General features: G+C 43.6%; 1 protein-coding gene across 4 annotated transcripts in view; it reads left to right on the top strand.

Moving 5' to 3' along the window:
• Window positions 1-23,525, top strand: part of FNDC3A (fibronectin type III domain containing 3A) — a 202,150-nt gene that overhangs the window by 50,522 nt on the left and 128,103 nt on the right. The gene's annotated exons all lie outside the window — the stretch shown is intronic.

The following is a 23,525-nucleotide window of genomic DNA, read 5'->3' as shown; positions in this document are numbered from 1 at the left end:
TGGCTGCAGGGGCACTTGGGGAGGGGGCAGTGTGTGGAGGCACAGCCCCACCCCACCCCACCCCACCCCGGGGTCATAGGGAGGGGCCAGCAGACACGTGGAGCAAGCAGGCAGACACCGCTCAGCTCCGCTGCACTGCCGGAGCCCCAGGCCATTGTAAATCGCCTGTGGGGGGAGTTCCTGGGGGCGGAAGGTGGGGTCAAGGGAGAGACCCGGCCCCAAAACTGCTGGAGCCCCGCAGCCCACATTGGGGAGGTTTGTTGGCTGCAGATGGCCCCGTGGGCCGCAAGTGTGAGACCCACTGATCTGGACACACTAGCTGGTGCCACAACGTTGGGGCCACAAGATAGTTGGCAATCAAAACCTGTCCATGAAAAGAAAGTCCAGGAAGGAGCCCGGGTCATTTCTGCAGGTGGTCTTGCACCTTCTTCTCAGCCCCTTCCCATTTCCTTAATGTATATTGTACATCTGAAAATGATTCCCAACACTTTAATCCCAGAGGTGCCCCATTACTGTTGTTGGGTCAATGAAGGGGAACCACTACACTGCCAAGAGCCCAGTAAGATCAAATTGCTCTTAGCCTGGTTAACGTTCAGACCCTTGTAAAAAAGCACAAAATGCCTAAATGTCACTGTCAGACGTGATAAAAACTGAGGTATCATCGGCATAGGCCAACAGATGAACTGGGAAAGCATCTGGCAACCTTGGTACAGAAAAGCCAGTCAGATGGCTTTGAGGGAAGTGCAGGAATGGCTCCAAACTAAGAGCATACAGAATCCCAGACAGACCTTGTCGCTTTCGACAAAAATGTTGGATGTGGCCCTAGGGCAACTTTGTCCTTGAAGAACTTCATATATGAGGGCTCTGTATTACAGCCTGCAGGAGACAGCAGGCACATACCGAACCCCATGCTTGTGTGTCATACAGCTAAATCCAGAGGAAGTTGACCTCATGGAGGAAAACAAAATACCCAAACCACCCAGGGGGAAGGGGAGAGGAACCAACAACACCCCTAAAACAAAGAAAGAGCAAGTAACAAAATGAAAACAAAGACAGACTAACAGAAACCCAGCTAGTGCACACAGCACATAACAAACAGAGCCTCAGTCTCAGAAGCTCTCACAATTGAGGTGGGGGGGTGGGGATAGAATTGCAGGGCTTATAACAGTGCACTTTTAAAATACCATGTTGAAAGGAGGAGGAAGCCACTCCCAGCCCTCTGTACCTGCATTTGTTGGATATTTCTGTTTTACTGAACAGTGACAAAATAGTTAATATTGCCATGTAAACTGTAATGTAGCTTCAGCGTTAGCCCTTTGGGATGAATGGGTAGCTCACACTATTTTGGTGGTGGTGGTTCAAGTTTTCTGCGAGGTAGCCAGTACTGCTTTCTTCTTCAAGTGGTTGCAGATGTGTAGCCAGCACACTGAAACTGGAGAATTTTGCCTTCCAGTACCCATAAGCTCTGGCCTCTCCTCTGGCTATTTAAGGGCAGTGCTGCCTCAGTTCCTTCTCACCACCCATGGATAGATTTGGAGCATTCTCTGTGGTGATTTACCTCGTACCTTTTCTCAGTTTCTCTGGGAATTTAGTGTATATAGTTCGTTGTTAGTTAATTAATGTAGCCTAGGAATACCCTTAACTTTAGTTATAGTAGGATAGTTAGTTGTCCTGAAGTTTAAACATTGTCCATTGTGTGGGGTAGCTATCCCCATTAGAAATCCCCACACATTGTGTTTGTTGTTCCTGGAAGAGGAGCACATTAAGGAAAGGTGCTCTGTATTAATGTTAGTTAAGAAGAGGACCCAGGTGGCGAGAGATTTGCCTCTGAAACGGCACCACTTTGAGCAAGCAATAGGCCATTTTGGCACCGGGGACCTCTTCTCATCATCCCACCCCATGTTCTCCTTTGGAGGTGGTTTGAGATCCAGTGCTTCTTCTACCAGGAAGAGAGATTGTTCTTTTTCCTTGGGTCTTCCAATGAAGAGGTTCTGTAAGACCATTTGGGAATGTTCCAGGACTTGGAGGGGCTTCTCTCTTTTTTCCAAGAACGGTGCTGACTGGCACCATGAATCCTCCAGAATGTATGATGAAGTTGGCCCCTCTAACTGCTCCCCAGTACTGCTCCAAGATCATTTAGACTCTGTACAGTCAACTCTGGCACTCGCCATGGGACATCTGTTTAATCCGGTACTAATGATTGCAGCATCAGCACCAACTGCACACCATTGTGTTGGAGACACCATGTATTGAAGACATTTTTTTATTTCAGAAGGTGGAGAAAGCTACTAGGGGAGAGACTGTTCTAGATTTGATTTTGACAGATGGGGAGGAAGAGGTTGAGAGTGGAAGCCACTGCTTGGGTGAAAGTGATCATGAAATGGTAGAGTTCATGATTTTAAGGAATGGTAGGAGGGAGAACAGCAAAATAAAGACAATGGATTTCAAGAAGGCAGACTTTAGAAAACTTAGGGAGTTGGTAGGTAAGATCCCATGGGAAGCAAGTCTAAGGAGAAAAACAGTTGAAGACATTTGGCAATTTTTCAGAGACATTTTTAGGGGAACAAGAGAAAACTCTCCCACTGCATAGGAAAGATAGGAAGTATGGCAAGAGACAACCCTGGCTTAACCAGGAGATCTTCAGTGATCTGAAACTCAAAAAAGAGTTCTACAAAAAGTGGAAACTAAGTCAAATTACAAAGGCTGAATATAAACAAATAACACAAGTATGTAGGGACAAAATTAGAAAGGCCAAGGCACAAGGCCAGGATTAAACTAGCTAGAGACATTAAAGGGTAACAAGAAAACATTCTACAAATATGTTAGAAGCAAGAGGAAGACCAAGGACAGGGTAGGCCTGTTACTCAATGAGGGGGGGGAAAAACAATAACAGAAAATGTGGAAATGGCAGAGGTGCTTAATGACTTCTTTGTTTTGGTTTTCACCAAGAAGGTTGGTGGTGATTAGACATCTAACATAGTGAATGCCAGTGAATATGAAGTAGGATCAGAGGTTAAAATAGGGAAAGAACAAGTTTAAAAATTACTTAGACAAGTTAGATGCCTTCAAGTTCCCAGAGCCTGATGAAATGCATCCTAGAATACTCAAGGAGCCGACTGAGGAGATATCTGAACCATTAGCAATTATCTTTGAAAAGTCGTGGAAGACAGGAGGGATTCAGGAATACTGGAAAAGGGCAAATATAGTGCCAGTCTATTAAAAGGAAAATAAGAACAACCCGGGGAATTACAGACCATTCAGCTTAACTTCTGTACCTGGAAAGATAATGGAACAAATAATAAAGCAATCAATTTGCAAACATCTAGAACAGGGGTCGGCAACCTTTGGCACCCGGCCCATCAGGATAAAGCCGCTGGCAGGCCGGGCCAGTTTGTTTATCTGGAGCGTCCACACGCACAGAGCCCCACAGCTTCCACTGGCCGCGGTTCACCATTCCCAGCCAATGGGAGCTGCGGGAAACGGCGCAGGTCAAGGGACGTGCTAGCCACTGCTTCCCGCAGCTCCCATTGCCTGGGAACGGCGAACTGCCGCCAGTGGGAGCTACGGGGCTCTGTGCCTGCAGACGCTCCAGATAAACAAACTGTCTCGGCCTCCCAGCGGCTTTACCTTGATGGGCCAGGTGCCAAAGGTTGCCAACCCCTGATCTAGAAGATTATAAGGTAAAAAGGTAACAGGCAGCATGGATTTGTCAAGAACAAATCATGTCAAACCAACCTGATAGCTTTCTTTGACAAGGTAACAAGCTTTGTGGATGGGGGGTGGAAGCAGTAGACGTGGTATATCTTAACTTTAGTAAAGTTTTTGATACTATCTTGCATGACCTTCTCATAAACAAACTAGGGAAATACAGCCTAGATGGAGCTACTATAAGGTGGGTGCACAAATGGTTGGAAAAACATTCCCAGAGAGTAGTTATCAGTGGTTTACAGTCATGCTATAAGGGCATAATGAGTGGGGTCCCTCAGGGATGAGGTCTGGGTCTGGGTCTGTTCAGTATCTTCATCAGTGATTTAGATGATGGCATAGAGAGTGCATTTACAAAATGTGTGGATGATACCAAGATGGGAGGGGTTGCAAGTGCTTTGGAGGATAGGATTATAATTGAAAATGATCTGGACAAACTGGAGAAATGGTCTGAAGTAAATAGGATGAAATTCAATAAGGACAAATGCAAAGTACACCACTTAGGAAGGAATAATCAGTTACACACATACAAAATGGGAATGACTGCCTAGGAAGGAGTACTGCGGTAAGGGATCTGAGGGTCATAGTGGACCACAAGCTAAATATGAGTCAACAGTATAACGCTCTTGCAAAAAAAGTGAACATCATTCTGGGATGTATTAGCAGGAGTGTTGTAAGCAAGACATGAGAAGTAATTCTTCCATTCTACTTTGCACTGATTAGGCCTCAACTGGAGTATTGTATCCAGTTCTGGGCGCCACATTTTGGGAAAGATGTGGACAAATTGGAGAAAGTCCAGAGAGGAGCAACAAAAATTATTAAAGGTCTAGAAAACATGACTTATGAGGGAAGATTGAAAAAATGGGTTTGTTTAGTCTGGAAAAGAGAAGACTGAGAGGGGACGTGATAACAGTTTTCAAGTACATAAAAGGTCGTTACAAGGAGAAGGGAGAAAAATTGTTTTTCTTAACCTCTGAGGATAGGACAAGAAGCAATGGGCTTAAATTGCAGCGAGGGAGGTTTAGGTTGGACATTAGGAAAAATTCCTGTCAGGGTGGTTAAGCACTTGAATAAATTGCCTAGGGAGGTTGTGGAATCTCCATCATTGAAGATTTTTAAGGGCAGGTTAGCCAAACACCTCTCCAGGATGGTCTAGATAATACTTAGTCCTGCCATGAGTGCAGGGGACTGGACTAGATGACCTCTCGAGGTCCCTTCCAGTTCTATGATTAGCAGATTTGGTTGCATCAGACCTGCCAAGGCAGGCCTTTCTGTTCCTGATTCCCCTATAGTTCAGGGGTTGGCAGCTGCTATAGCTTCTATATCAGTGTCTTGTGTTGTGCCATTGGCACTGTCTGGTTGGGTTGCCGATATGTGTCGTTTGTCAGCACCACATCATGCATGGTTCACACTGCAGAGTCACAGCCAGTGTCCTTTGCTGTACTGAGGGTTTCATTGGCGCAAAGGCTGAATGAATATCCTTACTACAAACCCCTTCATCACAGTCAATAAGGACCATCATTTGCTCCAGTGTCAATTACAAGGGCAATGACTCTTCCGGTACCCATGACATTGATTACTCATTCCTCCTCAGCACTGGTGCCTTCTTTTTTGTATTGGATTTGCATGAGGCTGACTGTTCGATTCCTAGAGGTGGCTCCTTTGTTCCCACCAGATGACTTCCAAGGCTCCTTGAGATCTGGTTTGGGATCTTCTTCCTCTTCCCCCTCACCTTTGACGCACTGTTCTTGATCCTCAGATCACCATCGGTATTGGGATAAGAACCATTCTCGCAATAGGAATAGGGGTCCCTGATCTAATACCTACTGGCCACCAATGCCTTACCTCTGTTCCCAGTGGCTTCCTGGGAATCTTTATGTTGTGTTTCGGTCTGGAGATACTACTCTTGGACGCAGTCCAGGGAAAGATTGCTGATTCCAGGTGTAGTCTCTGTTCCTGAGCTTCCTCTATTACAGATGCTGTCTGAGGTCATTCTTCCTGAGCTGGTACAGAATGACCCTTTTCTGCAGGAACCTGCCCCCTGCAACAATCTCCATTCGCTCCACACACTTCTTCCTCTCTGCATGGCTGCAATACCAGACTCTTTCTCACCAGTGCCTGAGGACTTTAAGTCATACCAGGAATTTCTCAAGCTTATGGCTTCCACCTTGGGGAACCAAGCTGAGTTAATGCAGGAAAACATACATAAGTTGTTGGATATCCACCACTCCTAAGCTCCAGGAAGAGGGGCTCTGTTGATAAATGGAGTGCTTAAATGAAGGCTTTTCCAAGAGCCTGTGGACTACCCCAGCTTCATAACCACCTGCAGCGAAGTGTTCTGAAAAGTGATGATATGTCCATATGCAGGGGTTTAAATGTTTTTAATCCCATCCAGCTCCTAACTCTCTTGTGGTGACAGCAGTAAATGACAGGTCATGAAAGGGGAGATATAAGTACACTCCTAAGAATAAATAGTCCAAGAGACTGGACTTGATGGGGAGAAAAATTTATATGACTTCATCATTGCAGATGCACATTGCTAATCTGCAGGCACTATTATCTAAATATGACTTTGTTAATTGGGATGCTATGTCCAAATTCACAGAGAAGTTGCCAGAAGCCTCCAGGGAGGAGTCTTAAGGCTTTCCTTGCAAGAGTGTTGTCTGGTGGTCAGTAGTTCACTGCAGTTGGCTCTGGATGTGGTGGACACTTTGTCCAGAATTATGGCATCAGCAATGACTATGGGGAGGGCCTCACTGTTGCAGAAATTCCAGCATAGCTCTTGATGTTTAGTAGAACATAAAGGACTCTTTTGTGCTCCTTGCATGTTTATACCTCAGCCACAAAGAGGTGTCACTGTGGGGAATCGACAGCAATACCGCTCATGGTGGTTTTTCCATCAGTCATCCTTTACTTTGAGATAGCAAGATTTTTAGATGAAGAGTCATAAATCACAGAGCAGGAGGTCTGATGGGTCCAATTTCAACCAGCCAGCTCACCTTCCTCCCAGTGTCCAGCTAGCAGCCATTTGGACTTGAGTGTCCAGGGCAGCATTCCAGTTGCGACCACCCCATCTGTGGGTCCTCAGTTCAGGCATATCCTCTTAAAAAATATTTCATATATTTGGGAGGCATATTTGTTCACTGTGAGATATTTCTGGATAAGAATTAAGAGTTGCAAGGAAGAAGGGAATTTTGGAGCTAAAAGGATATGAAGTTCACAGAAAGGTACTTTGCTTTACAGCAGGAGAGTTTAATTTTAGCTAAGCAAAAGTTTGACAGCTGAGGTAAGAATTTTCTATTGTATATTGAATAAGGTGCAAATATATTGTTGATCTGTTTAAACTGATTGATGAAGGATTTGCCATTATTTCCAGTAAAGAGGGAGAGTTGCTACTGTTTGGCTTCAGGAAAATTGAGAGGAGACTGAAGTTGTCTCCTAGCTACTGCAGTGATGGGGGCATATTAAACATGTATGGGTAGATAGAAATTATTGCAACTTTTTTTTTAAAGATTTTGATTTAGTGCATTTAAACTTTATTTTAATTCTAATGTAAAATGTGTGTATGTCTTTACTGCATATCATCTGCAAAACTTTTTTTAAAATTAATTAGAGTTACTTGTGCACTCTCAGTTTTGGAAAGTAACAAGTTCTGTAAAACTAGCTTTACATATTGAAGTTTTGGTGATGGTAGTTCATATACAAGGAAAAGCGGGAGCTATATTACCTTGGTCATAAAGTAATGAATTAATTGGTGGTAGTGAAGGCAAAGTAAAATACATAATTGGACATTAGGACCCTCTTTCTTTTCCCTTTAATCTGTCTGAAAGATACTGTATAGCAAATCTAAACAACCTCTAGTATATTATGAAACTTTTGTGTAGATGGAGGAAACATTTTGTGTATGCTCATAAATATATCCATAACTTACCTTGCTTTCATATTCATCTTTATTCTACATTAGACTTCATATTCTCCTTCTTATTTGTAGAAACAAAGACCAGAGCTTTCAGATCTTCTGGGGCTTAGCACTGTCTCTGGAAACCCCATACCCCTAATTCTCTGTCTCCAAAGGGCCTCTCTCAAGCAAAATGAAGCATCCTTTAGTCCAAACCTTAATATTCCTCTTTCTGACTCAGTTTGGAACAAAAAATCTTAAAACTTAGATCCTAAATTTTAGTGTTTTTACAGTATGTGTAAATTACTGGAATACTTGGCTGTACCTATTCTGTGTACAACACTAAATTTGCTGAGCAAATGCTGGCCCTGCCTGCAAATAGGAAGTACTGGGCTTGCATAATAAGTACAATTCAGGTAAAATTTTAAAAATGTGGTTTAGCCAATGGCCAGTTTAAATAATTTTAAGGGCTTTTGGATTTTATGAGTGTTGCGGGAAAGGAAGATAGGGTAAAAACACTATATTGATAGTTTAGAGGGAATAGTTTAAATCAAGGTGATAGTTGATTTAAATCACTTGATTATTTTTAAGATTTAAATGAGGTTAAAACTTCGTCAAACTAATTTTAAAGTTTGTTTTAATTTTAGATTAAAATGTATAATGAACTCAGTTATAAATTATGACTTTTTAAGATGTCACTATTGGTAGGTAGGGTGTTTTACTTAAATTTTGCAAAACTGCTAGAGGAACAAATCAAAATATTGAAAATTAAGCCTTTGATCCTGAAAACATTTAAACACATGAACTGTTCACATGCTTAAATTCAAGCATGTGAATAAATGGTTGCCACATATGGGACTAAAATTGTATTTTTATTAAAAATTCCTCTATTATCTAATATTTGTGACTTCAGCGCAAACTGTTTCAATATTAATAATGAGAGATTATTCTACAATGGTCCCTGTAGGTATCTCACTCTGTGTGTGCGTGTGCTCCATGCACCCAGAGTCGGCGAATTCTTGCATCTTTGCTCTCCTCATGCCTCAAACTGAGGGTATAAAGGATAGAGCAAACAGGCTACCTCTCAAGTTCCTTCTTCCCACCTTATGGCCTGGGTCAGAACCTCCAGTGTCCAGAGCTGCTGCTTCATTGTTGTTCTTCGATCTGTAAATATTTCAGTTCTCTGTTAGTGCATTTTGTATATAGCTCTTAATAGTTTTAACAATTTTAGTAGGCTTGTAGTTTAACAAAGTTTTTCTAATTACGTAGATTGCCCGCCTTGGGGGCCACCCCTCCTTCCCCATATTCTGTTATGGGTATCGGACTAAGCCCAGAACACTGAGCTTCAAAAACTGTTTCCTGCCCTCCTGCCTTTACTGTTTCGGGGAGGCACACATTTTGGGTAGGTGCAATATCTGCTGCTCTTTCCCTCGCTGTACCACTGGGGCATGGGAACTGTGGCTTAGAAACGCCTCATAAAGAAGGCCACAAGGCTGTGGTTGGACCCAGACTGAGGGACACTCCCTTCCCTCCCTCCCCCATACATCTGTCTGAATCAATATGGAGGACACCTTCTGTCGCAAGGTCTGACTTTGATGTGAGGGAATCCATACCCACAGACTCTCAATCAGGGTCTCATCAGGAGAGCAGGGAATGCTCTTACAAGCTTAAGAGCAGGTCTCCCTCTAAGTCTGCCTTGAAGGTGACTGAGGAGACCCTGCCTAAACCAAGCAATCCTGTTTCCTCAGTCCCTAAGTACTTAGAATGTCCTAAGTCCCAGGATCATGACACAGAAGCCCATGAAACCAGGAGTCTATTGGATCCCATATCGACTGCATCCCATAGCGACAACATCAATTCCACTGGTATGGTCCAAGCTGAAACACTGGGATCCTTTGGTTCCAACAAGGAACACCCAACAATAGTCTCAATCGCCGATGGTACTGTCGCTGTCTCAACTTAACATCAACATTGAACTTCCTTCCTCTGACCCCGTCAGCACAGGTGGATCAGACCTTTAATACTCCAGGGAGGACAGAGACACATACAACACCAGAAGACCTTTTTGCTGTTCCTGAGCCTCAGTTTCCCCCATCATCAGGACCTTCTCTCAGGAAGATCTTAGCTCCACTGGGAAATGTTGGCCATGACACAATTCTATCCCATCTTCCATTTAACATCCTAGCTTTTCCTCCATCTGCACCATCAGTACCAACAATGGATCCAGGCACAATTTTTTCTTACTTGGGAGAATCCCACCACCAGAGGAACCATCATCTCTTTCTCCAAGAAATTCTAGCCCAGACAAGTGATTCAGAGTCTCCCAGTACCAACCTGCACCTTGGCATTTACCTTGGGATCAAGAATGATTTACACACACACCCTCATGGTCCCTGCCTTGGGGACTTCCAGAGCGCTCTCCTGACCCAACTTACTGACCATGCTGGGGATCATAGAATCATAGAATATCAGGGTTGGAAGGGACCCCAGAAGGTCATCTAGTCCAACCCCCTGCTCGAAGCAGGACCAAGTCCCAGTTAAATCATCCCAGCCAGGGCTTTGTCAAGCCTGACCTTAAAAACCTCTAAGGAAGGAGATTCTACCACCTCCCTAGGTAACGCATTCCAGTGTTTCACCACCCTCTTAGTGAAAAAGTTTTTCCTAATATCCAATCTAAACCTCCCCCATTGCAACTTGAGACCATTACTCCTCGTTCTGTCATCTGCTACCATTGAGAACAGTCTAGAGCCATCCTCTTTGGAACCCCCTTTCAGGTAGTTGAAAGCAGCTATCAAATCCCCCCTCATTCTTCTCTTCTGCAGACTAAACAATCCCAGCTCCCTCAGCCTCTCCTCATAAGTCATGTGCTCTAGACCCCTAATCATTTTTGTTGCCCTTCGCTGGACTCTCTCCAATTTATCCACATCCTTCTTGTAGTGTGGGGCCCAAAACTGGACACAGTACTCCAGATGAGGCCTCACCAGTGTCGAATAGAGGGGAACGATCACGTCCCTCGATCTGCTCGCTATGCCCCTACTTATACATCCCAAAATGCCATTGGCCTTCTTGGCAACAAGGGCACACTGCTGACTCATATCCAGCTTCTCGTCCACTGTCACCCCTAGGTCCTTTTCTGCAGAACTGCTGCCTAGCCATTCGGTCCCTAGTCTGTAGCGGTGCATTGGATTCTTCCATCCTAAGTGCAGGACCCTGCACTTATCCTTATTGAACCTCATCAGATTTCTTTTGGCCCAAACCTCCAATTTGTCTAGGTCCTTCTGTATCCTATCCCTCCCCTCCAGCGTATCTACCACTCCTCCCAGTTTAGTATCATCCGCAAATTTGCTGAGAGTGCAATCCACACCATCCTCCAGATCATTTATGAAGATATTGAACAAAACCGGCCCCAGGACCGACCCCTGGGGCACTCCACTTGACACCGGCTGCCAACTAGACATGGAGCCATTGATCACTACCCGTTGAGCCCGACAATCTAGCCAGCTTTCTACCCACCTTATAGTGCATTCATCCAGCCCATACTTCCTTAACTTGCTGACAAGAATACTGTGGGAGACCGTGTCAAAAGCTTTGCTAAAGTCAAGAAACAATACATCCACTGCTTTCCCTTCATCCACAGAACCAGTAATCTCATCATAAAAGGCGATTAGATTAGTCAGGCATGACCTTCCCTTGGTGAATCCATGCTGACTGTTCCTGATCACTTTCCTCTCATGTAAGTGCTTCAGGATTGATTCTTTGAGGACCTGCTCCATGATTTTTCCAGGGACTGAGGTGAGGCTGACTGGCCTGTAGTTCCCAGGATCCTCCTTCTTCCCTTTTTTAAAGATTGGCACTACATTAGCCTTTTTCCAGTCATCCGGGACTTCCCCCGTTCGCCACTAGTTTTCAAAGATAATGGCCAAGGGCTCTGCAATCACAGCAGCCAATTCCTTCAGCACTCTCGGATGCAACTCGTCCGGCCCCATGGACTTGTGCACGTCCAGCTTTTCTAAATAGTCCCTAACCACCTCTATCTCCACAGAGGGCTGGCCATCTCTTCCCCATTTTGTGATGCCCAGCGCAGCAGTCTGGGAGCTGACCTTGTTAGTGAAAACAGAGGCAAAAAAAGCATTGAGTACATTAGCTTTTTCCACATCCTCTGTCACTAGGTTGCCTCCCTCATTCAGTAAGGGGCCCACACTTTCCTTGGCTTTCTTCTTGTTGCCAACATACCTGAAGAAACCCTTCTTGTTACTCTTGACATCTCTTGCTAGCTGCAGCTCCAGGTGCGATTTGGCCCTCCTGATATCTTTCCTACATGCCCGAGCAATATTTTTATACTCTTCCCTGGTCATATGTCCAACCTTCCACTTCTTGTAAGCTTCTTTTTTATGTTTAAGATCCGCTAGGATTTCACCATTAAGCCAAGCTGGTCGCCTGCCATATTTACTATTCTTTCGACTCATCGGGATGGTTTGTCCCTGTAACCTCAACAGGGATTCCTTGAAATACAGCCAGCTCTCCTGGACTCCCTTCCCCTTCATGTTAGTCCCCCAGGGGATCCTGGCCATCTGTTCCCTGAGGGAGTCGAAGTCTGCTTTCCTGAAGTCCAGGGTCCGTATCCTGCTGCTTACCTTTCTTCCCTGCGTCAGGATCCTGAACTCAACCAACTCATGGTCACTGCCTCCCAGATTCCCATCCACTTTTGCTTCCCCCACTAATTCTACCCGGTTTGTGAGCAGCAGGTCAAGAAAAGCGCCCCCCCCTAGTTGGCTCCCCTAGTACTTGCACCAGGAAATTGTCCCCTACGCTTTCCAAAAACTTCCTGGATTGTCTATGCACCGCTGTATTGCTCTCCCAGCAGATATCAGGGAAATTAAAGTCACCCATGAGAATCAGGGCATGCGATCTAGTAGCTTCCGTGAGTTGCCGGAAGAAAGCCTCATCCACCTCTGGGATCTTGGGACCCATATGCAAGAGATGCAGTCATATACATTCTGCTAGGGAATCACTCCACTTTTCTCCTCTGAGGATACAGCCAGAGCTGGTTCTCAAACTTCTTTGATGGCACTCTCCTTATTTGTCGGTAGTAGTTTACGCCCCCCTCCCTCCTACCACACTAGTACATATACCAATATAAGCAGTGGCGGTGGAGCTTCAGTTGAATTAGTTTCGGCTTCTTTGTTTTTCACTTGAGTAGGGTTTTTTTCTGTTTCATGAATGAGCCAACAATCCATTGTAATAAGAGGAAATGCAAAACTGTGATTGTGTTCCATGCTTACAATTAAATGTGCATACTGCATCATAGAAAATGGATTAACATATAAATGGCAACATAAGAATGGCCATACTGGGTCAGACCAATGGTCCATCTAGCTGTCTTCCAACAGCGTCCAATGCCAGGTGCTTCAGAGGGAATGAACAGAAAGGTAGGGTGACTAGACAGGAAATGTGAAAAATCGGGACGGGGTGGGGGGTAATAGGAGCCTATATAATAGAAAGACCCAAAAATCAGGACTGTCCCTATAAAATCGGGACATATGGTCACCCTACAGAAAGGTAATCATCAAGTGATCCATTCTTTTTCGCCCATTCCCAGCTTCTAGCAAACAGAGGTTAGGGACACTTCAGAGCATAGTTTGCATCCCTACCCATCCTGGCTTATAGCCACTGATGGATCTATCCTCCCTGAACTGATCTAGTTCTTTTTTGAAACCTGTTATAGTCTTGGGCTTCACAACATTCTCTGGCAAAGAGTTCCAGAAGTTGTCTGTCCGTTGTGTGAAGAAACACTTCTTTCTGTTTGTTTTAAACCTCCTGCTTACTAATTTCATTTGGTGACCCCTAGTTCTTGTGTTATGAGAAGAAGTAAATAACACTTCATTATTTACTTTCTCCACACCAGTCAGGATTTTATAGACCTCTATCATATCCCCGCTTAGTCATCTCTTTTCCATGCTGAACTTGCAGTAGACTTCAGTTCAGAATAGCAAACTATCAAGTGCTTTTGGCTAAGTATGACTATCTGAACTATTCCAAGTTCACAGACTTTGTAGACAAGGTGCCACAGCAAGACAGAACTCAATTCCAAGCTTTATTCAAGAAGGTAAGCTGGTGGCCAGAACCTCACTTCAATCAGCTGTTGATGCAGCAGATACATCATCAAGGTCAGTGGTGACCGCCATTGTAACATACCATGAGCCAGTGGCTACATGCTTTGGGATTTCCCAGGGCGGTCCAAAACACCATAGAGAACTTGCCGTTTGATGAAGCCCACCTTTTCAGTGAGAAGACAGATGAGTCCTTACATACTGTGAAGGACTTCAGGCCATCCTCTGCTCCCTGGGGATATCACAGGCAGTCCTACAGACCATGATCAGTGACTCAACAGTTTTGTCATCGTATGATCCTCCTCCTAAGACACAAAGGGTGCAGGAGTCTCATTTTCCTGCACTCCTATGTCTTCTGCACCATCTCAAGTCCATCTCCTGGCTGAAAGATATTTGATGGGAGTTTGAGAGCTACAAACCATAAATGATGCCACCACTACCCAATCCCCATATATCCTGCAGGAATTGTTTAGGACTCTCTTTCCACAACTGGAGTGCTCTAACAACAGACAAATGGATATTAAACATCCCATCTATCTATGTGATAGTTTACTTCCCTATCTCCTCCAAACGTCTCTCCCCGTCCCTCTTCAGGAACAATTCTCGTGGTGGGATTCTCAGGCAGGAAGTGGATTCCCTCCTCTCATGAGGAGCAATAGAATGGGTACCTCACCAATACTAGGGGGAAAAAGTTTTTTACTTGACGTACATCCTAATACCCAAAAATAAGGGCATTTGTAGACCCATTCTTGATCTCCACAATCTCAACTACTTTATTCACAAGTTGAAATTTCACATGGTTGCATTGTTATCCCATATCTGCAAAAGGACATTCAGTTTACAGTTCTCGATATGAAGGACACATACTTCCATGTGGACATTCACCAGTCCCAAAGGTGTTTCTCAGATTCATGGTGGGACTCGACCACTTCCAATACAGGGTGCTCGAGTTGGCCTTGCCACCCTCCTATCCCCCTGGGTCTTTACCAATGTTTTTCTGGTAGTAGCAGCTCATTTCAGATAAAACAGCCTCTATGTCTTCCCTCATCTCAATGACTGTCTTCTCATTGCCAGGACATGTCAGAGGCATGCAAATAGTAACTTTATTAATGCTCCAGCTACTATCCTCTCTAGAGTCAGTGTAAACTTGGAAAAGTCTACCATCATTTTGACACAGACCATAGACTTCATAGGTCTGACCATGGACTCAGTCACAGCAAGAGCTTATATACTAAGGGACAGGTTTCAAGCCATGGACAACCTGATAAGCCAGGTTATGTGCAACCCTCGAGCACCAGTCAGAGCTTGTCTTTCCCTTCTGTGACACATGGTTTCATGCACGTATGTTACCCCATCTGTCAGACTCCACTTACATTGCCTACAGGCATGACTCCAAATAGTGTATTCATCAACAAACAGAGCATGAATATCCTAGTGACAATTGGTTCCAAAGTAACATCCACTTTAATATAGTGGAAGGATCCCCATCAAATATGCATGGACATTCCGATCCTATTCTCCTCACTGGAAAGAATGATCATTACAGATGCATCCCTCTTGGGCTGGGGGCCCACATGGGCAGCCATATGGGACAGGGCACTTGGACCCACCCAAGAAGCCTGAATGCACATCAATCTTCTGGAACTTCAGGGAATCTGAGAATCTTGCAAGGCCTTTCTGCATTTGTCTGGTTCCATTATATCCTCATAATGTCAGATAATATGACAACCATCTTTTACATTGACAGCCAAGAAGGACCAAGATCCATTCCCCTGTGCATAGAAGCAGTCAGGCTATGAAATTGTTGTATCAGGTATAGAATCACCCTTTTGGCAGCTTACCTTCCAGGAACTTAGAAAGCATTGGCAGATACCGTCAGCAGGCATTTCACCATCAACCACCAGTGGCAGCTGCACAGTTCAGTAGTGAACAATATCTTCCCTCTGTGGGGATCTGGGATCTGTTTGCTTCCCAAATGAACAGGAAATGTAACATCTGCAGTTCAAGGGGAGCTCTAGCTCTGCACTCTCAGAGCAATGCTCTCCTTCTCTCCTGGACAGGACATCTGAATTATGCCTTTCCTCCCTTATTGCTCCTACCTCAAGTCCTACAGAAAAATTGACAGGATAGGGCAAGGCGAGAGTCATCCTCATTATCCCCACTTGGCCCAAGCAGTTTTGGTTCCCAAATCTCCTTCTAGTGTCATATCTTGCTCACATCAGCATCTAATCCTTTCCCAATTCCTTGACCCTGGAGAAAGCCACGATCAAGCATTCCAACCCCAAAGCACTTCAACTCATTGCTTGGTTTTGGATGGACATCAACCCTAGAATGTTCCTGCTCTGAAGCTATACAAACCATCCAGCATAAAAGAGTCCACTGTTCAGCCAATTGGAAGGGTTTTTCATCTGGACACAGCTGAAATATATCTCCTGAGTCAGCAAATATTCCCCATATTTTGGACTATCTTCTTTCCCTCAAAATAACTGTGCTGTCCCTCAGTTCTTTGAGTCCACCTGGCAGTAGTCAGTGCCTGCCATCCACCAGCACACAGTTACTCAGTTTTCACTCACTCATTGACATACAAATTCTTGAAAGATCTAATAAGAACCTTCCTGCCAGTAAAGAAGCCTACCCTTCACTGGGGTGAACCTTGTATTTTGGCACTCACTAAAGCCTCCCTTTGAACTACTAACCATTAACCTAGTTTCTCAGATAGGCACATACAGCTACTCCTCGGGCCACTTCTATTTTTAGCATGCTAACTCAATGAGAGCTAATGTGAGTATCTCTGCCCAGCTTGAAGTGTAGATGTACCCCAAAACAATTTCTCATTCATTATTTAAAAAAACCTCACCCTCAACAAATTTACAAACATAATGGGTAAACAATAACAATAAAACAATTGAACCACTGCAACATTGGTAGTAATTTAAAAACACCCCAAAACTGGGAAGAGGTGAAATGAGCCAAATTTCAGGAAGAAACAAATTCCACACTTTCAGAGCTGGCACAGCAAAGGCTCAGTCATTTACTGACTCCAGATCTGATGGTGGAATCCATAAACACTGGGTGGTGTGCAAGCACAAAAACCATGAGGTGGAGGCTGTTGGGGGAGGTTCACAATGAGGCTATGAACTTGACTTTTCAAGCATAGATGAGCATTATAAGTGTGAAACTTCTTTGGAAAAAATCCTCCATGTAAAATCTGGGACTCTACTAACAATTAGGAAACTAATTAAAGAAACTAATGCAAAACATCCTCTCTAGCAATTTAAGACTATAAAATGGGAAGAAAGTAAAGAGCTTGTAACATGGAAAGAAAATAAAATGCTAGCTAGGGAAATATAACCTAGATGGACTTACTATAAGGTGGGTGCATAACTGGTTGGAAAACTGTTCCCAGAGAGTCGTTAATAGTGGTTCACAGTCAAGCTGGAAGGAGGACATATCAGTTGGGTCTTGCATGGATCAGTTCTGGGTCTGGTTCTGTTCAATATCTTCATCAATGATTTAGATCATTGGTTCCCAAACTTGTTCCGCCGCTTGTGCAGGGAAAGCCCCTGGCGGGCCACGCCGGTTTGTTTACCTGCTGCGTCCGCAGGCTTGGCCGATCACAGCTCCCAGTGGCCACGGTTCACTGCTCCAGGCCAATGGGAGCTGCTGGAAGCGGCGTGGGCTGAGGGACACACTGGCCGCCACTTCCAGCAGCTCCATTTGGCCTAGAGCAGCGAACCGTGGCCACTGGGAGCCGTGATCAGCCGAACCTGCGGACGCAGCAGGTAAACAAACCGGCGCAGCCCGCCAGGGGCTTTCCCTGCACAAGCAGCAGAACAAGTTAGGGAACCACTGATTTAGATAATGGCATAGAGAGTACACTTATAAAGTTCACGGACGATACCAAGCTGGGAGGGGTTACAAGTGCTTTGGAGGATAGGATTAAAATTCAAAATGATCTGGACAAACTGGAGAAATGGTCTGAAATAAATAGGATGAAATTCAATAAGGACAAATGCAAAATACTCCACTTAGGAAGGAACAATTAGTTGCACATATATAAAATGGGAAATGACTGCCTAGGAAGGAGTACTGCAAAAAAAGGGATCTGAGGGTTATAGTGGATCACAAGCTAAATATGAGTCAACAGTGAAACACTGTTGCGAAAAAAAGTAAACATCATTCTGGGATGTATTAGCGGGAGTGTTGTAAGCAAGACACGAGAAGTAATTCTTCCGCTCTACTCTGTGCTGATAAGGCCTCAGCTGGAGTAGTGTGTCCAGTTCTGTGTGCCACGTTTCAGGAAAGATGTGGAACGTCCAGAGAACAGCAACAAAAATTATTAAAGGTCTAGAAAACATGACCTATCAAGGAAGATTGAAAAAATTGGGTTTGTTTAGTCTGGAGAAGAGCAGACTGAGAGGGGACATAACAGTTTTCAAGTACATAAAAGGTTGTTACAAGAAGGAGGGTGAAAAAATGTCTGAGGATAGAACGAGAAGCAATGGGCTTAAATTGCAGCCAGGGAGGTTTAGGTTAGACATTAGAAAAAACTTCCTAACTGTCAGGATAGTTAAGCATTGGAATAAATTGCCTAATAAATTGTGGAATCTGTGTCACTGGAGGTTTTTAAGAACAGTTTAGACAAACACCTGTCAGGAATGGTCTAGTTATTATGATTTCCTGCCTTGAGTACAGGGGACTGGGCTAGGTGACCTCTCAACCATTCCAGACCTACACTTCCATGATTCTATGTAAATACAAAAAAATCTGGTTTAAATTTTAAAAACTGCACCTTTTAAAAATATTGCTTCCACCACATTGATGATTTTTGTATGCATAAAAATAATGAGTAAATTGTGTTGGTAAAGTTTCATTTCAGCCATATGAAATAGAGCTCTTGAATTACCAGCAGTTTTAAAAATAACATTGCATGGGTATTTTTCTTCTCCTAACTTGTCTTTCAAAGAAGTTAGAAATGGAAAAAAATCTACTAGGTCTCCTAAACCATTCTCCTGTCAGTGTAGGATTATGCCATAGTCTCCAGCTGGTAGGGGTGCAAGCATCCAAAGCAGGGACTGTTGCACTGGGGTGGAGGGGAAATTGGGCCCAGCTGGCGCACACTTCTTCCCAGCACCCACTGGACTCAGAACTGTGCAAGGAGGCACCCACACACACATGCACACATTCTGGGGGCCCTTGGACTCAGGCAGCGTCTCCCCGCAACCATGTGCATTAAAAAGAGGCAGCCAGAGTCTGCAGCCAATATGGGCAGGAACAGCCACAAGCATACCATTGGTTTGGAGAACATTCTGTCGTTTTGACTGGACTTTCTCTACGCTGTGCTAATTGGCTGTTTGATCCAACCCTACCTCACCGTCCTTTTATCTCATCTTCCACACCTGCCCACCTTACCCTCTTCTCACCTGCCCTGTCCCCCTCACCTTTTTCCCTTCTGTTTTCTTTCCATTTAGCTGATCCCCTCCTAACTAAACTTTCTCCTTTAAAAAAAAAAAAAAAGCCAGGGAACAAACATGACATTTGCCACCATCACATTGTTCACTTTGTGTGTTCTAAACATTTCCCCACCCTGTGTCTGCCTTGTCTTAGATTGCAAGCTCTCTGGGGCAGGGAGTGTTTTTTTGTTCTGTTAGTACAGCACCTAGCACAATGGGGTCCTGGTCCATGACGAGGGCTCCTAGGCGCTACAATAATACAAATAATTTGGCAAGGAAGGATGAGATTTTTATCAGCAAATGTCAGTTACCATTGATTTTGCCATACATAGACAAACCAATGAAAATATTTCCATTGATGATAATTGAAATTCACAATTGCATAATTTCACTGTAGCAACTACAAGTAAGGCTGCGAGTCTGTCATGGATGTCATGGAAGTCAAGGATTCCGTGACTTTCCGGGACCTCCAGGACTTCTGTGCTGGGGCGGTCATGGGCCACCATGCCCCTCCTGCCCCCCCGCCCAGCAGCAGCAGGAGTTTGGATGTCGGAGGGGGCTCAAGGCTGAAGCAAGGGGTTGGGCTTGGGGGTGAGGGTTCTGGGCAGCGCTTACCTCGGGGGGGCTCCCTGGAAGCAGCAACATGCCCCTCCCTCGGCTTCTAGATGGAGGCGTGGCCAGGTAGCTCTGCGCGCTGCCTCCGCCTGCAGGCACCGTCCCCCGGAGCTCCCATTGGCTGCAGTTCCCGGCCAATGGGAGCTGTGGCACAGGTGCTCGGTGAAGGGGCAGAGTGCAGAGCCCCTTGCGTAGGGGACGTACCAGCCACTTCCGGGAGCCGCACGGAGCCGGGTAGGGAGCCTGCTTACCTGCCAGCCTCCCTCTCCCCCTCACCAGCAGCAGCAAGGGTCCCAGGCTGCGTGTCCCCCGCCCTAGCACCCACAGTGCCCCTGCCCCAGAGCACCCAAGTTTTAGTCAGGGTATATAATACAAGTCATGGACAGGTCACGGGTCGTGAATTTTTGTTTACTGCCCGTGACCTGTCCATAACTTTTACTAAAAATACCCCTGACTAAAGTGTAGCCTAATACATCGAAAAGTAATGTTAGGAAAGTTTTTAGTTCATTTTAGCTTCTTAAAGTCTTATCGTTTTATGTAATTTAACCTCCGATTGAAGTAATAGGCTGGCTCACCCTCATTTTCAGCTCCTTTTACAGACATTCCGGTTCCTATTTATTTATTTGTTTGTTTTTCTGGAGTCTGTCCACAACTCTTAGATTTTTGAATTTTTAATATATATATAATTTATCTGTATGAATTTTTCATTTAAATTTTTCTTTACACAAATTCCAAGTAGACAATTTTTTTCACAAAAATAAAATCCAAGACCCTCTATCCAACCATATCACAGGACCCCACAGAATCATCCTTTAGTCTCAACCCCTCCATCTGTGGAGCTTGTAACCTCAGAAAATGCTTGCAAGAAAAGATGGGCTGGGCAGTATGCCCAGAAGGTTAACAAATCTGGGCTTTGGAGGGCCAAGATGGAATATGTATTCTAGAGTCAAGGAACCGTCATGTGGAAAGCTCTGCTAGTAGCTCCTCTTGTTCAAATAGAGGGAACTCCAACTTGAGGACCTCAGCTGATTTAGACTGTGACATTATAGCCCTCAGAGAGATGACCCTTCCAGTGATCAGGTCCTGAACGGGGGACAAAGTTGAACTGCATGGTATCCTGCAGGAGAGAGCTATTGAGGTGGCAGAACAATTGCTCAGAACCACTCTTCTGGAAAAGAATGAAGGGAACCTCCCAAGCGACCCCATACATTCCCACTAGTGACAGCAAGTATTCCAGTAATTTCCTTGCCATTTGTATCAAGGGCAACTGACAGATCTAATAAAGTCAGTAAATGTTTTCTCTTCAACCACTGCGAGTCATCAGTCAGCACAAATGAATACAGTGAAAGGGATGGACACCTGTAGAAGCAGCTGGAAACAAGAGGTTGCAAATACAGTATGACTAGTCAGTTCAGTGGTTCCATTTGGGAACTGCTGCCGTATAATAAATTTTCAACTGCTTTTGTGTTAAGATTCGCTGTAAAGTTCTGAAGGATCTACCACTTCCTGGAAGAGACTATTCCACAATGTGATAAATCTTATTCCCTAATTTTTTACTAATATTGTTACTATGTTTTCCTTTTCCCTTTACCATACATCCTGAGTTTTAAAATACAGGATAATGCTTTTGGGGGAGAAAGATGGAGGAAAAGTTGAGGGCAAATGGAAGGAATAGAAGGTTTGAAGAATAGGAACTTAATTTTCTAAAAATAGAAAATGTTTTAAAGAGAACCTGACGCAGATAAGAATGTCAAAGTCGTTAATTAAAATCATTATTAGGATTTCTTAAGGGTTCTGTTCTACTATCAGTGTCCACGTGCAACTCCTACTTACATTAAAAGACAAGTTAAATGCATTTTTAATAAATCCATTCCTTCATTTCTTATAAACCTTAAATGATCAAAAGTGAACATTTAAAAAAATTAATTTACTTTTCATTATTTTTTCTTTTTCTTTTTGCATTAATGTCTCAGTGCTTTGACTGTAGATACTGCAAAGGGAGAGTTACTTATTTAAAATATTTCTATTAGAATATTTTTTTAGATCACGGAAACACTTCAATTGGTCTTATGTTTATATTTTTTTCTGTTTTAAAAAACCTATGTTTTGGAACAGATATAAGCCTCATGCTTCAAGGTGTAAGTCAGTCCCCTAACCATTTGCGGTTCGTACACAGCTTTATTTAGGGGAGATTATCCTGTAACTGTGTTCTGCAGGATTTTTTGGAACTTCCTTTGAAATGTCCTGGCCGCTGGTCTTGCTGGATAATATGGACCACTAACATGATCTAGTATGGCAATTCCTGTGTTCCAAATAGATAATACTTAGGTTATATGTTGTGAGTTTATCAGTAGACTTCAGAAGACCAGAAATGCAAATATAATTATTTCAGTTTTACAGATAGGAAAATTGTGGCACAGAAAGGTGAAGTGATATGCACAAAATCACACAGCATGTCAGTGGCAGAGATGGCAATAGAATTTTGGTCTCTTGACTCTCAGTCCAGGTTTGTATTCATTGGACCACACAATAGTCCTTGTGTTTTTATTTTTTAAACCAAGATCTTTGGGCCAAATTTGACCTGATAATTTCTTTTTAAATAGAGGTCTGTGCACGTGGATGGAAGGCCAGAACCTTTAAATCCTAAAACTGAACATTTAAAAAAAAAAAAAGTAGTCATAATGTACTTTTGGCTTGGACAACTTTTACTTAAAAATAAATTGTGTGTGGTTCATACCATATTTCTAACTCTTGACATTATACAACTGCTAAGCTGTTTGTTTTGTTTTAGTTGATTGTAGGCTTGGTCTTCTCATACATAAATATGCGTTACATATTTATCAGCTTTGAGGGTATTCATGATTAAAATATTGCCTGAAATATAGAAAACTTAGAAATTATCAGAATGTCTGAATCTAATATTATCATGTCCCGGATATCTGCTGGTTATGACATCTTGTTGAAGACATTTTGTCCCCCGCAGTACTTACAGTTCTGGAGTTAAAAATCTTAAATCCAGCTTCATGTATATGTGCTATTAGGGTCAGTTTGTTCAAATATACTGCATCAGGATATCATCACAACCAAATGTCCATAAATAGATCAGAGAGACAGTGGACCCAAATTACCATAGAGATCAAAGGTGACAGAGACAGGATCTTGTTAGCAACCAGTAGTGGCCAATTTGAATTTAGCAGATCAAGACTTGAGTGGGAAGAAATACAGGGAGAGCTGCAGGAGGAAGAGGGACACAATCTTTTTCCGCCCTGATTATATTTCTTAAATATGCAACTCTGTTTCTGTACATGATAGCATTTAAAATAAACATCTATAAATAGTAAACATTTTCAAGCAAAATTAGGAGATGGAGGAATAAAAAATGACAAAATATTTTATATGCATAATGTTAGGTATTTAATATTTTATAGAGTATATGAGAATAATGTGAGGAGCTCAGCAGCTGGATAGTGATTTATTTTCTGCTATGAAGCTCATCCTCTAATAAACTGCTTTATTTCTGTTCATTTGTTTGCAAACTGAAGCCACCCACTGCATCATATATCCAGATACAGAGCCAGAAGTTGGTGCATTCCCAGCTAGCAGAGTCTATCTTGGAATCAGAAGGCTAAATTAAAAATATGACTCTAAAATGGAATATATTTGGAAGGTTTGCTCCTTAAGTCCTAACCTTCTGTTGACTGACGTTATATGATCCAGAAGCAGATGCTGCAGCAGCTATTTGTT

Source organism: Chelonia mydas, chromosome 1, assembly GCF_015237465.2.
Source record: "Chelonia mydas isolate rCheMyd1 chromosome 1, rCheMyd1.pri.v2, whole genome shotgun sequence".
Taxonomy (NCBI): domain Eukaryota; kingdom Metazoa; phylum Chordata; order Testudines; family Cheloniidae; genus Chelonia; species Chelonia mydas.
The sequence above is the reverse complement of the archived record's forward strand: the minus strand, read 5'-3'. Positions and strand labels throughout refer to the sequence as shown.